This window comes from Sturnira hondurensis, unplaced genomic scaffold, assembly GCF_014824575.4.
Source record: "Sturnira hondurensis isolate 20B ecotype Veracruz unplaced genomic scaffold, ASM1482457v3 Scaffold0017746, whole genome shotgun sequence".
Lineage (NCBI taxonomy): Eukaryota > Metazoa > Chordata > Mammalia > Chiroptera > Phyllostomidae > Sturnira > Sturnira hondurensis.
In genome coordinates this window covers 687943-698799 of record NW_028090377.1, presented here as the reverse complement: position 1 = coordinate 698799, position 10857 = coordinate 687943, and positions in this window count along the sequence as shown.

Here is a 10857-nt window from a genome sequence, read left to right as displayed (position 1 = left end):
CAGACTTCATTCAACTCTATTTCTGATGGTTCTGAGTTATGTTTGTTCTATGTTTTAGTTGTAATTTTGATGTGGTTGTGCAAGGAATCAAGCTGTATTAACCTATGCTGCCATCTTGACAGGAAGTCTCAAGAAAACCTCCTCAAAGCTTTCTTATGGGCTTGGTGTCTGTGCTTGGTGATCTCTACTTCCTCAGCACCTAGCACAGGACCTGGCATTGTCACTCGAAAAATGTTTGTACAATATGAGTTTTTCCTTCAGTTTAATGGAATTGAATTATTAGTTCTTGTGACCATACACTACAAATGCTACATTGGAAATAGTTTCTGAGAAGAGTATGAACATTGAGAAGAGAAAGGCAATGTGTGGGAGAAGATGTGGGGAGGACTCCCCAGGGAGAGAGGACCTTGCAGGAGGAAAAGGGCATTTTAGACAAGAGGAGATAACATGTGCAAAAGCACATAGACCTGAAAGGGTGTGGTGTGCTTAGCACAGGGCCTGCTCATGGCCATCTTGGTGGTGGGCACTGTGAGAGAAACAGGACTGCAAGACAGACCCCTGACCTCAAAGGGTGACACATATCCTTGGAAGACAGTAAGGAGATGTTGAAAAAGGCTTCATTGAGCAAGGGAGACTTCATCTGGGTCTTAGAGGATGCTTCTGAGTTATAGAGTCAGAGAGAAGGAGGGAAAGAGGAAACCTTCCAAGTGGGAGGGGTCTCTGTGAGCAGGTGCTGGGATGTGGGGTCAATCAGATTTTCCCAACAGGAGAGTATGATATGTGGAAGCAGTACTATGCTGGGGGAGGCTGGAGAGCCTCTGGGTGGGAGGGACTGTACTTTTGCCTTGTGTATAAGTTTCCTTCTCCCTCAGGGTCACTCAACACCTCATTTATTCTGTGGTCAGTAACAGTTACTGGGGCCTCTCTGGGCTGACCCTGAGTTTAGGATGGATGGGTGAGCTAGAAGCAATCTCTTTGGATTATCTTTCAGTGCCCTAGAAAGCAGCCCCAGAGAGGGGTGCTTTAGTCAGGTCCTGATTTGAATGGTCGGTTTGCATGTATTTGCTTACTGCAGCTAAGGCTTCCTCACTCTGACCAAAGGAAAAACAATCAAGAAATGGTAAGAGAGGCCCACTGTGTTGGCAGCAACAGCTGAGGAGGCACAAACCTATACAAACATGCACACACACACACTTACCACCACACCCTCCTAGCATGCAGGAGTGTGATGCAGAATAAACACTCTCCCCGAAAGATGTCCGTGTCCTCATCCCATAACCTGTGATGTTATTTTATAGGCAAAAGGGGGCACTGTAGCTGTGATTAAGGTTAAGGACTTTAAAATGAAGAGAGTTTACATAAATGCTAAAAATCAGAAAATCAAAAAGACTTTTTGATTTTCAGTGGTCAGAAAAAAAGGACATGAGGAAGGAGGAAGAGTTAGAGAGATGCTACATGGCTGGCTTTGAAAATAGAGGAAGGAGTCAAGAGCCAAAGAATGCAGGTGGCCTCTAGAAGCTGGAAAAGGCAAGAGAACCAATCCTCATCTAGAGCTTCCAGAAAGGAATGCAGTGCTTTCTGGAAACTGACTGTAGCCCAGTGAGACCCATGTTGGACTTGTAACTTACAGAAGTGTAACATAATAAATTTGTGTTGCTTTAAGCTACGCAGTCTGTGATAATTTGTTATGGCACCAATAGAAAATGAATACACAGGGATGCAGCTCTATCCTCACACCCAGATAGACACTGGATCACACTGTCTTACACACCCAGGCAGACACAGGCAGGGAGCACCAGAGACTTCAGCAGGCTGTCAGTGGGGTGTGGTGCAGTCATAAAAGGGGCTGCTCCTTGTTTGCTGTGAAGAAAGCACAGAGCAAACGCCTCAGCCTTGGACATGTCTCACAGCCTTCCTTTTGCTGTGCCTCCTCAGCCTTTACACCAATGTTTTATACCAGTGTACTCCAGTTTTCACCTCAAAAACTGGTGAGTATCAACACGGGTATATCTAGAGGACATTATGCTAAAGGAGAGAAACCAGTCACAAAAGGACAAAGACTAAGACTTCCACTTAAGTTCACAGAGATGAGAAGTAGAGCGGCGGACGCAGGGGCTGGGGAGAGGACATGGGGTGAGTGTCGGACGGGTGCAGAGCTCCAGTTGGGGAAGTTAATGGGGGGTGCGTGCCACACGGGGATGGCTCCACAACACTGGGAGTATACTTGATGTCACTGAACTACACATTTTAAAATGGTAAAATTTTGAAGTAAAGAACAAATTAAGAGTAACCAGAGAGGAGAGGGGAGAGGGATAATGGGGGATAATAAGGGAAGGGCCATCAAGAAACATGTATAAAGGACACATGGACAAAGCCAAAGGGGTTTAGGATCCAGGGTGGGAGGTGGAGATGCGTGGGGCCGTGGTGGGGTAAAAATGGAGACAATTGTATTTTAACAACAATAAAAAGTATGTAATAAAATAAAATGCATATAAAATCAAAAAAGGTAAATTTTATATTATGTACATTTCCCCAAAATTTTAAAAATAAATTAATTTTTTAAAAGTCTGTTGAGTAGGCACTGTTTTGGAAGATGGGTTTATGGGGAGCAACCAGTCACTTACTTTTCCACTACTGCAGTGCTATTGGAGACCTGGAGATTCTGGTTCCCAAGATCTCCCTTTCACTCCTTGATACTCTGCCCCATTTCTTTTTCCATCACCATGTCCCTCCCTCGTTCAGGCAATCACCCCCTGGAACCTGGCCTACTGTAAGTAGGCTGACTAGTTTCCTGCACCCACTCCAAATCTCACACAGCATCCTAAAACCTTTCCCTGGCTGCTCATTGCTTTTACACAGTAAGCTGAAGTCCTTGCCAGGCAATATCTGTCCCTGTCTTCCACCCTCACCTAGAGCCAACCTCCACCTTGCTTTCTATACACCAGCCACATCCCAGCAGCCTTGCAGTTTTTAGACCCACTAAAATGCTTCCTGCCTCAGGGCCTTTGCATGATACTTTCATCTGCCTGGAATGCTGTGCCCCCTGTTCAATGGGTCAGCTCTGCCCCTCTTTTATTTAGGTCTCAAAGAGGGCCCCCTGAGGCTCCAGACCAAGTTAGCTCTTCTTCTTGCATGCTCATAGCATATCACCTAATATATACACATATGTACCACAAATGGTGTATTTTCCGTTCAAAATAATCCACATACCAAACTAGCACATCTTGGGGAGGCCTGTCCTGAGCCCCTTTAGTACAGTGCTTAGGTTAAATGTCCATCAGCATTTGAGGAAGCCAGATGAAAAGTATATGGGAACCCTCTCTCTACTACTTTTGCAATTTTTTTTTCTCTAAGTCAGAGACTATTCTGAAATACAAAGTTAAAAAATCAAACAAACATAGTAGCTTAAAGTAGTAGCTCTCTTGGAGACTTCCAGCCAAGATGGAGGTATAGGTAGACATACTGTGCCTCCTCACACAACCAAAATAAGGACAACAACAATTTAGAAACAAAATAACAACCAGAACTGACAGAATAGTGAACTGTATGGAAGTCGGACAGCCAAGGAGCTGAAATAGACACATTCATCCAGACCAATAGGCAGGGCGGAGTCGGGTGGCCCAGCTGAGAGGGGTCACAGCACAGGAAGCGGTGACACTGGGCTGGCAAGGCACCCCGGGCGTGCAGGCGGCAGCTGGCAGACTCGGGGCACGGGGTGGCAATGGGCAGATCCAGCAAGGCGGCGACAGTGAAGCAGGGATCCACGCTCAAGGTGGCTGGCTGACTGGCGGCCGTCCCACTTACGTGCGCAGATAACTGGAGAGTGAGACAGACCACGCAACCCAGGGTCCCAGTGCTGGTAAATAAGCCTCAAAACACCAACTGAAAATACGTGTGGGGACTGACTCCCAGCCAGTCCCCACACGTATTCAGGGAGAGACTCCCAGCCTCACAGGAAGGTTTGTTGAAGAGACCCACAGGGTCCTAGAACATACGTGCGCAGATAACTGGAGAGTGAGACAGACCACGCAACCCAGGGTCCCAGTGCTGGTAAATAAGCCTCAAAACACCAACTGAAAATACGTGTGGGGACTGACTCCCAGCCAGTCCCCACACGTGTTCAGGGAGAGACTCCCAGCCTCACAGGAAGGTTTGTTGAAGAGACCCACAGGGTCCTAGAACATACACAAACCTACCCACACAGGAATCAGCACCAGAAGGGCCCAATTTGCTTGGGAGAAGCAGCGGAAGGGACTGAGGTCCAAGAGATGGCTGAGCAAGCACCATTGTATCCTCTTGGACCCCACCCCCACATACTGTCACATACTGTCACAACCCAGCAACTTGGCTTGCTCCACCCTGATGTACACCTAAGGCTCCACCCCTTACTACACAACAGGCACAACAAAAGAAAAAAAATGGCCAAAACAGAAGAACAGATCAAAACTCCAGAAATAATATAACTGAGTGACCAAGAGATAGACAACCTATTAGATGCACAGTTTAAAGCACTGGTGATCAGGATGCTCACAGAACAGGTTGAATTTGGTCACAAATTAGATGAAAAAATGAAGGCTACACTAAGTGAAATGAAGGAAAATGCACAGGGAACCAATAGTGATGGGAAGCAAACCAGGACTCAAATCAATGGAGTGGACGAGAAGGAAGAAAGAAACAACAAAACAGAAAAGAATGAAGAAACAAGAATTCAAAAAAGTGAGGAGAGGCTTAGGAACCTCCAAGACATCTTTAACTGTTCCAACATCCGATTATAGGGGTACCAGAAGGGGAAGAGGAACAGCCATGAGTGGAAAACTTATTTGAACAAATAATAAAGGAGAACTTCCCCAATCTGGCAAAGCAAATGAACTTTCAGGACGACCAGGAAGTTCAGAGAATCCGAAAGAAGGTGGACCCAATAAGGAACACACCAAGGCACATCATAATTACATTACCCAAGATTAGAATGAAGGAGAGAATCCTAGAAGCAGCAAGAGATAAAGGGACAGTCACCTACAAAGGAGTGCCCATTAGACTGTCAGCGGATTTCTCAAAAGAGACCTTACAGGCAAGAAGGGACTGGAAAGAAGTATTCCAAGTCATGAAATCCAAAGACCTACATCCAAGATTGCTCTATCCAGCAAAGCTTTCATTTAGAATGGAAGGACAGATAAAGTGCTTCTCAGATAAGGGCAAGTTCAAGGAGTTCGTCATCACCAAGCCCTTGTTTTATGAAATGTTAAAGGGACTTATCTAAGGAAAAGAAGATTAAAAATATGTACAGTAAAATGACAGCAAACTCATAATTATTAACAACCACACCACCCTGGCTGGTGTAGCTCAGTGGATTGAGCACAGGCCTGCGAAACAAAGGGCTGCCAGGTCGATTCCCAGTCAGGGCACATACCTGGGTTGCAGGCCAGGTCCCCAGTAGGGGACACATGAGAGGCAACCACACATTGATGTTTCTCTCCCACTCTTTCTCCTCCTGTCCCCTCTCTCTAAAAATAAATAAATAAAATATGTCAAAAAACCGCCAACCACACCTAAAAAAAAACCCCACAAATAGGAACAACTAGAACAGGAAGAGAATCACAGAAATGGAGATCACATGGAGGGTTAGCAACAGGGGAGTAGGAGGAGGAGAGAGAGGGAAAAGGTACAGAGAATAAGTAGCATAGGTGGTAGGTAGAAAATAGGGCAAGAATACTATGGGAAATGTAGAAGCTAAAGAACTTAAGACACATGGACATGAACTAAAGGTGGGGAATGTGGGTGGGAGAGGATGTGCAGGGTGGAGGGGAATAAAGGGGGGCAATGGGACAACGGTAGTAGCATAATCAATAAAATATATTTTAAAAATGTTTAAAAAGTAATGGCTCTCTTATTATCTTTCAAGATTTTTGTGAAGCCAGAAATTTGGGCAAGACTCATCTGTATAATCCTTCTACTCCCTGTGTCAGTGACCAGGGTCACCTGGTGATATTTAGCTAGTGTCTGGGCTGGTCTTGAGCATCCAAGATGATTTTACTCAGACGCTTGGCACTAGGGCAAGTATTGCGGGACGGCTGGTCTCAGCTACAAGCCCCTTCTCTCTAGCTAGTCCCTGGGCATCTCCAACAGGATATTAGTCTGCTTACATGGTGATGTAGGGATCTAAGAGCTGGTATTCCAAGATACAAGAAATAAAAGATGCCACTGCCTGTCTTAGTCAATTGAATACTATAGACTGGGGGTTTTAAACAACAGAAATTTATTTCTCATGGTTCTGAAGGCTGGAAGTCCAAGATCAGGGTGCCAGCATGGTCATTTCCAGTGAGGACCCTCTTCAGCTGTAGACTGCTGACCTCTCGACATAGCCTGATGTGTGGAGAGCAGAGAGAGAAAGCAAGCTCTTACACAGGGACTAATCTTACCTAATCCTAATCACCTCCTCTAAACCTATCCACTTCCCAACACCCCACTCCTAATGTCATCACCTGGGGCCGGGGAGGGTTTTAACATACGAATTTTGGAGAGACCCAATCATTCAGTCCATAACAGTCCCTTAAGGCCTGGAGCTAGAAACTGGTAGAGGTGATCTTGTATTAGTCAAATCAGCCACAGAGCCTGTGCACATTCAAGGGGAGAGGACATAGACTTCACTTATTTTTAATATATTTTATTGATTATATTATTACAGTTGTTCATTTTTTCTCCCCTTTATTCCCCTCTGCCTGGCACCCCCCCTCCCACCGGCATTCCCCACCCCTTAGTTCATATCCATCGGTTATACCTATAAGTTCTTTCGGCTTCTACATTTCCTGTACTATTCTCAACCTCCCCCTGTCTATTTTTTGCCTACCATTTATGCTTCTTATTCCCTGTACCTTTCCCCCCATTCTCCCTCCTCCCTCTCCCAGCTGATAACCCTCCATGTGATTTCCATTTCTGTGATTCTCTTCTTCTAGTTGTTTGCTTAGTTTGCTTTTGTTTTTAGGTTCAGTTGTTGATAGTTGTGTTTGTTGTCATTTTATTGTTCATATTTTTTACCATCTTTTTCTTAGATAAGTCCCTTTAACATTTCATATAATAAGGGCTTGGTGATGATGAACCCCTTTAACTTGACCTTATCTGGGAAGCACTTTATCTGTCCTTCCATTCTAAATGAAAGCTTTGCTGGATAGAGCAATCTTGGATGTAGGTCTTTGGATTTCATGACTTGGAATACTTCTTTCCAGTCCCTTCTTGCCTGTAAGGTCTCTTGAGAAATCAGCTGACAGTCTGATGGGAATTCCTTTGAGGGTAACTGTCTCCTTTTCTCTTGCTACTTTTAAGACTCTCTCCTTATCTTTAATCTTGTATAATGTAATTATAATGTACCCTGGTGTGTGCTTCCTTAGGTCCAACTTGTTTGGGACTGAGTTTCCTGGACTTCCTGGAAGTCTATTTCCTTTGCCAAACTGGGGAAGTGTTCCTTCATTTTTGTTCAAATAAGTTTTCAATTTCTTGCTCTTCCTCTTTTCCTTCTGGCAACCCTATGATTCAGATATTGGAATGTTTAAAGTTTTCCCAGAGGTTCCTGAGCTTCTCCTCATATTTTTGAATTCTTGTTTCTTCATTCTGTTCTTGTTGAATGTTTATTTCTTCTTTCTGCTCCATATCATCAATTGGAGTCCTGGTTTCCATCCTGACACTGTTGGTTCTCCAATATTTTTCTTTATTTCACTTTGTATAGCCCTCACTTCTTCCTCTATTTGCAACTATACTCAACTGTTTCTGTGAGCATCACAGAAATTACCAATGTTTCCAACTCTGCATCTGATAGGTTGGCTATCTCTTCATTGCTTAGTTCTAGTTTTGGAGCTTTGATCTGGTCTTTCATTTGGTCTGTATTTTTTTGTCTCCATGTTCCTGTTACATTGTAAAGGGCAGAGCCTTAGGTATTCAACACGGTGAGGCAACCTACTTTGCTGTGGCACTGTTTGTGGGGGGAGGGGTCCAAGAGGAAACAACGCTGCTTGTTCAGCTCTGGGCGGGCTTTCAGTCACTTCCTCTGCTACCCACAAGCAAATTAGGCCCTTCTGGTGCTGATTCCTGGGTGAGTGGTTTTGTGTACATTCTAGGACCCTGTGGGTCTCTCCAACAAACTCTCCTGTGCTGGAGTTGCTGCAGCAACTCCCATGGGTTTTTACAGCCAGAGGTTTTGAGGCTTTAGTTCCCTGAGCTGGGAGCCTATGTTGTGCAGTCTGTCTTGCTCCTCAGTTGTTTCTCCTGGTTTATCTGCACAAATGTGAGATTGCCTGGTCCACCAGCCACTGTCTTGCCTGCCTGGTCCTCCAGCTGCCACCTTGTTGCACATCCCCTCCACTCTGGCTGCCAGTTTCTGCCCCTCCTACCAGTCTGAATGAATGTTTCTTCTTTAACCCCTTAGTTGTAGAACTTCCATACAGTTTGGTTTTCTGGCAGTTCTGGTTATTTTTTGTTTTTTAATTTGTTGTTGTCTTTCTTGTAGTTATGCAAGGAAGGGAAGTGTATTTACCTACCCCTCCATCTTGGCTGGAAATCCAGACCTCACTTCTCAGTAGCCAAAGATTTGTTTCCTATTTTAACCCACCACATAAGGGAAAACAGCCTCCCTACCCACCACTGCACAGGTTTGGATTAAACATAAGCTTCAGTTCTTGACATGCTCTGGTTATTGACCTGGGCATAGATTGCCTTAATATATCTATTGGTTTGTGGTTTTGCCTAGTTTTTTTCAAAAGGGCAAAGGAAATCTTAAGTTTTTCCTTTTTGTGTTATGTCTGACTTGTTTACATGGGGTAACATAATACTCTTATTTCTAAAATATCATATTTCCTGTATCAGCATTATTCGGTAAAACATTAGCAAAACTAAATAAAATTGTATAGTGTAGGGGTTTTCTGGGAAGATTTCTTTTATATAAAAGTAAACACAGGCTGCAGTTTCTCAGCTAAATTTCCTGGAGATAGGGTAGGAAAATAGGAGCTTATATTTAAATAGTATTACAGTGAAAAAAGCATGGGCTTTGCAGTTAAGCCAATTGCATTGAATCCTAACTCTTCCACTTTCTACCTGTTTGAGAATTCACCTGTCTCCCAGAGCCTCAGTTTTCTCATCTGTATGTTGGGAATAACAATGTCAACCTTGCAGTACACTGTGAGGGTTATAAGCTTCAGCAAAGTAAGTAAAGCATCCATTATTTTAATTGGTGTGGAGTAGTTCTCAACATGTGACTATCAGTATGACCATGCACATTAATGTTTAATAAGCTACAAAATACTTTCACATATACCTTTAAACTACTCCTACAAGAAGGAAGATGGATACATGCCCCTATTTAGGAAATGAAGACCTCAAGGCCAGCAACATAGTGATGATCCCAGGCTAGCACAATGCAAGGAGGGTAGAGGGCTGCTGACTGTGGCCAATACTCAGCAGAGATGGAGTCCTGAGGAGGAGGATGGGGCAAGGTGAGCACCTCATAACCAAACGTTGACCTGATCACCGTAGACTCACCTGTAGCAGGACCATGTGCTGAAAGCAGACTGACACCACAGACCCTGACCTGGGAGAGGAATTCTACTAGTTAAGTAAGTAATGACAGAATTTGGATGTTTTCCCAAAATCATTATTAAAAAAAAAACAAAAACAAAACAGGGGTGATCCCATTTGTCTTCCTAGCTTAGTAGCAATTTTACAGTGTGCAATGACATTTTAGAAATAAAGACTAAGGAAAAAGTACTTGTAACTTGAAAAAGTAATGTTTTTCTCTTATTTTTAAATATATTTTATTGATTATGCTATTACAGTTGTTCTATTCCCCCCATTTCATTCCTCTCCACCCTGCATACCCCCTCCAATTAACATTCCCCACTTTAGTTCATGTCCATAGGTCATACATATAAGTTCTTCAGCTTCTCCATTTCCTATACTATTCTTAACCTCCCCGTCTATTTTCTATCTACCATTTATTCTACTTATTCTCTGTACCTTTTCCGCTTCCCTCCCCTTCCCATTCTCCTGTTGATAAACTTCCTGTGATCTCCATTTCTGTGGTTCTGTTCCTGTTCTAGTTGTTTCCTTAGTTTGCTTTTGTTTTTGTTTTAGGTGTGGTTGTTAATAGCTGTGAGTTTGATGTCATTCTATTGTTCATATTTTTATCTTCTTTTTCTTAGATAAATCCCTTTAACATTTCATATAATACGGACTTGTTGGTGATGAACTCCTTTAACTTGACCTTATCTGAGAAGCACTTTATCTGCCCTTCCATTCTAAATGAAAGCTTTGCTGGATAGAGTAATCTTGGATGTAGGTCCTTGCCTTTCATGACTTGGAATACTTCTTTCCAGCCCTTTCTTGCATGTAAGTTCTCTTTTGAGAAATCAGCTGATAGGAACTCCTTTGTAGGTAACTGTCTTCTTTTCTATTGCTCCTTCTAAGAGTCTCTCCTTATTTTTAATTTTGAGTAATGTAATTATGATGTGCCTTGGTGTGTTCCTCCTTGGGTTCCACCTGTTTGGGACTCTCTGAACTTCCTAGACTTCCTGGAAGTCTATTCATTTTGCTAAATTGGGGAAGTTCTCTTTCATTATTTGTTCAAATAAGTTTTCAATTTCTTGCTCTTCCTCTTTTCCTTCTGGCAACCCTATGATTCAGATGTTGGAATGTTTAAAGATGTCCTGGAGGTTCTTAAGCCTCTCCTCATTTGTTTAAGTTCTTGTTTCTTCATTCTGTTCTTGTTGAATGTTTCTTCTTTCTCATCCACTCCACTGATGTGAGTCCCAGTTTCCTTCCTATCACTATTGGTTCCCTGTACTTTTTCCTTTATTTCATTTAGCATTGCCTTCATTT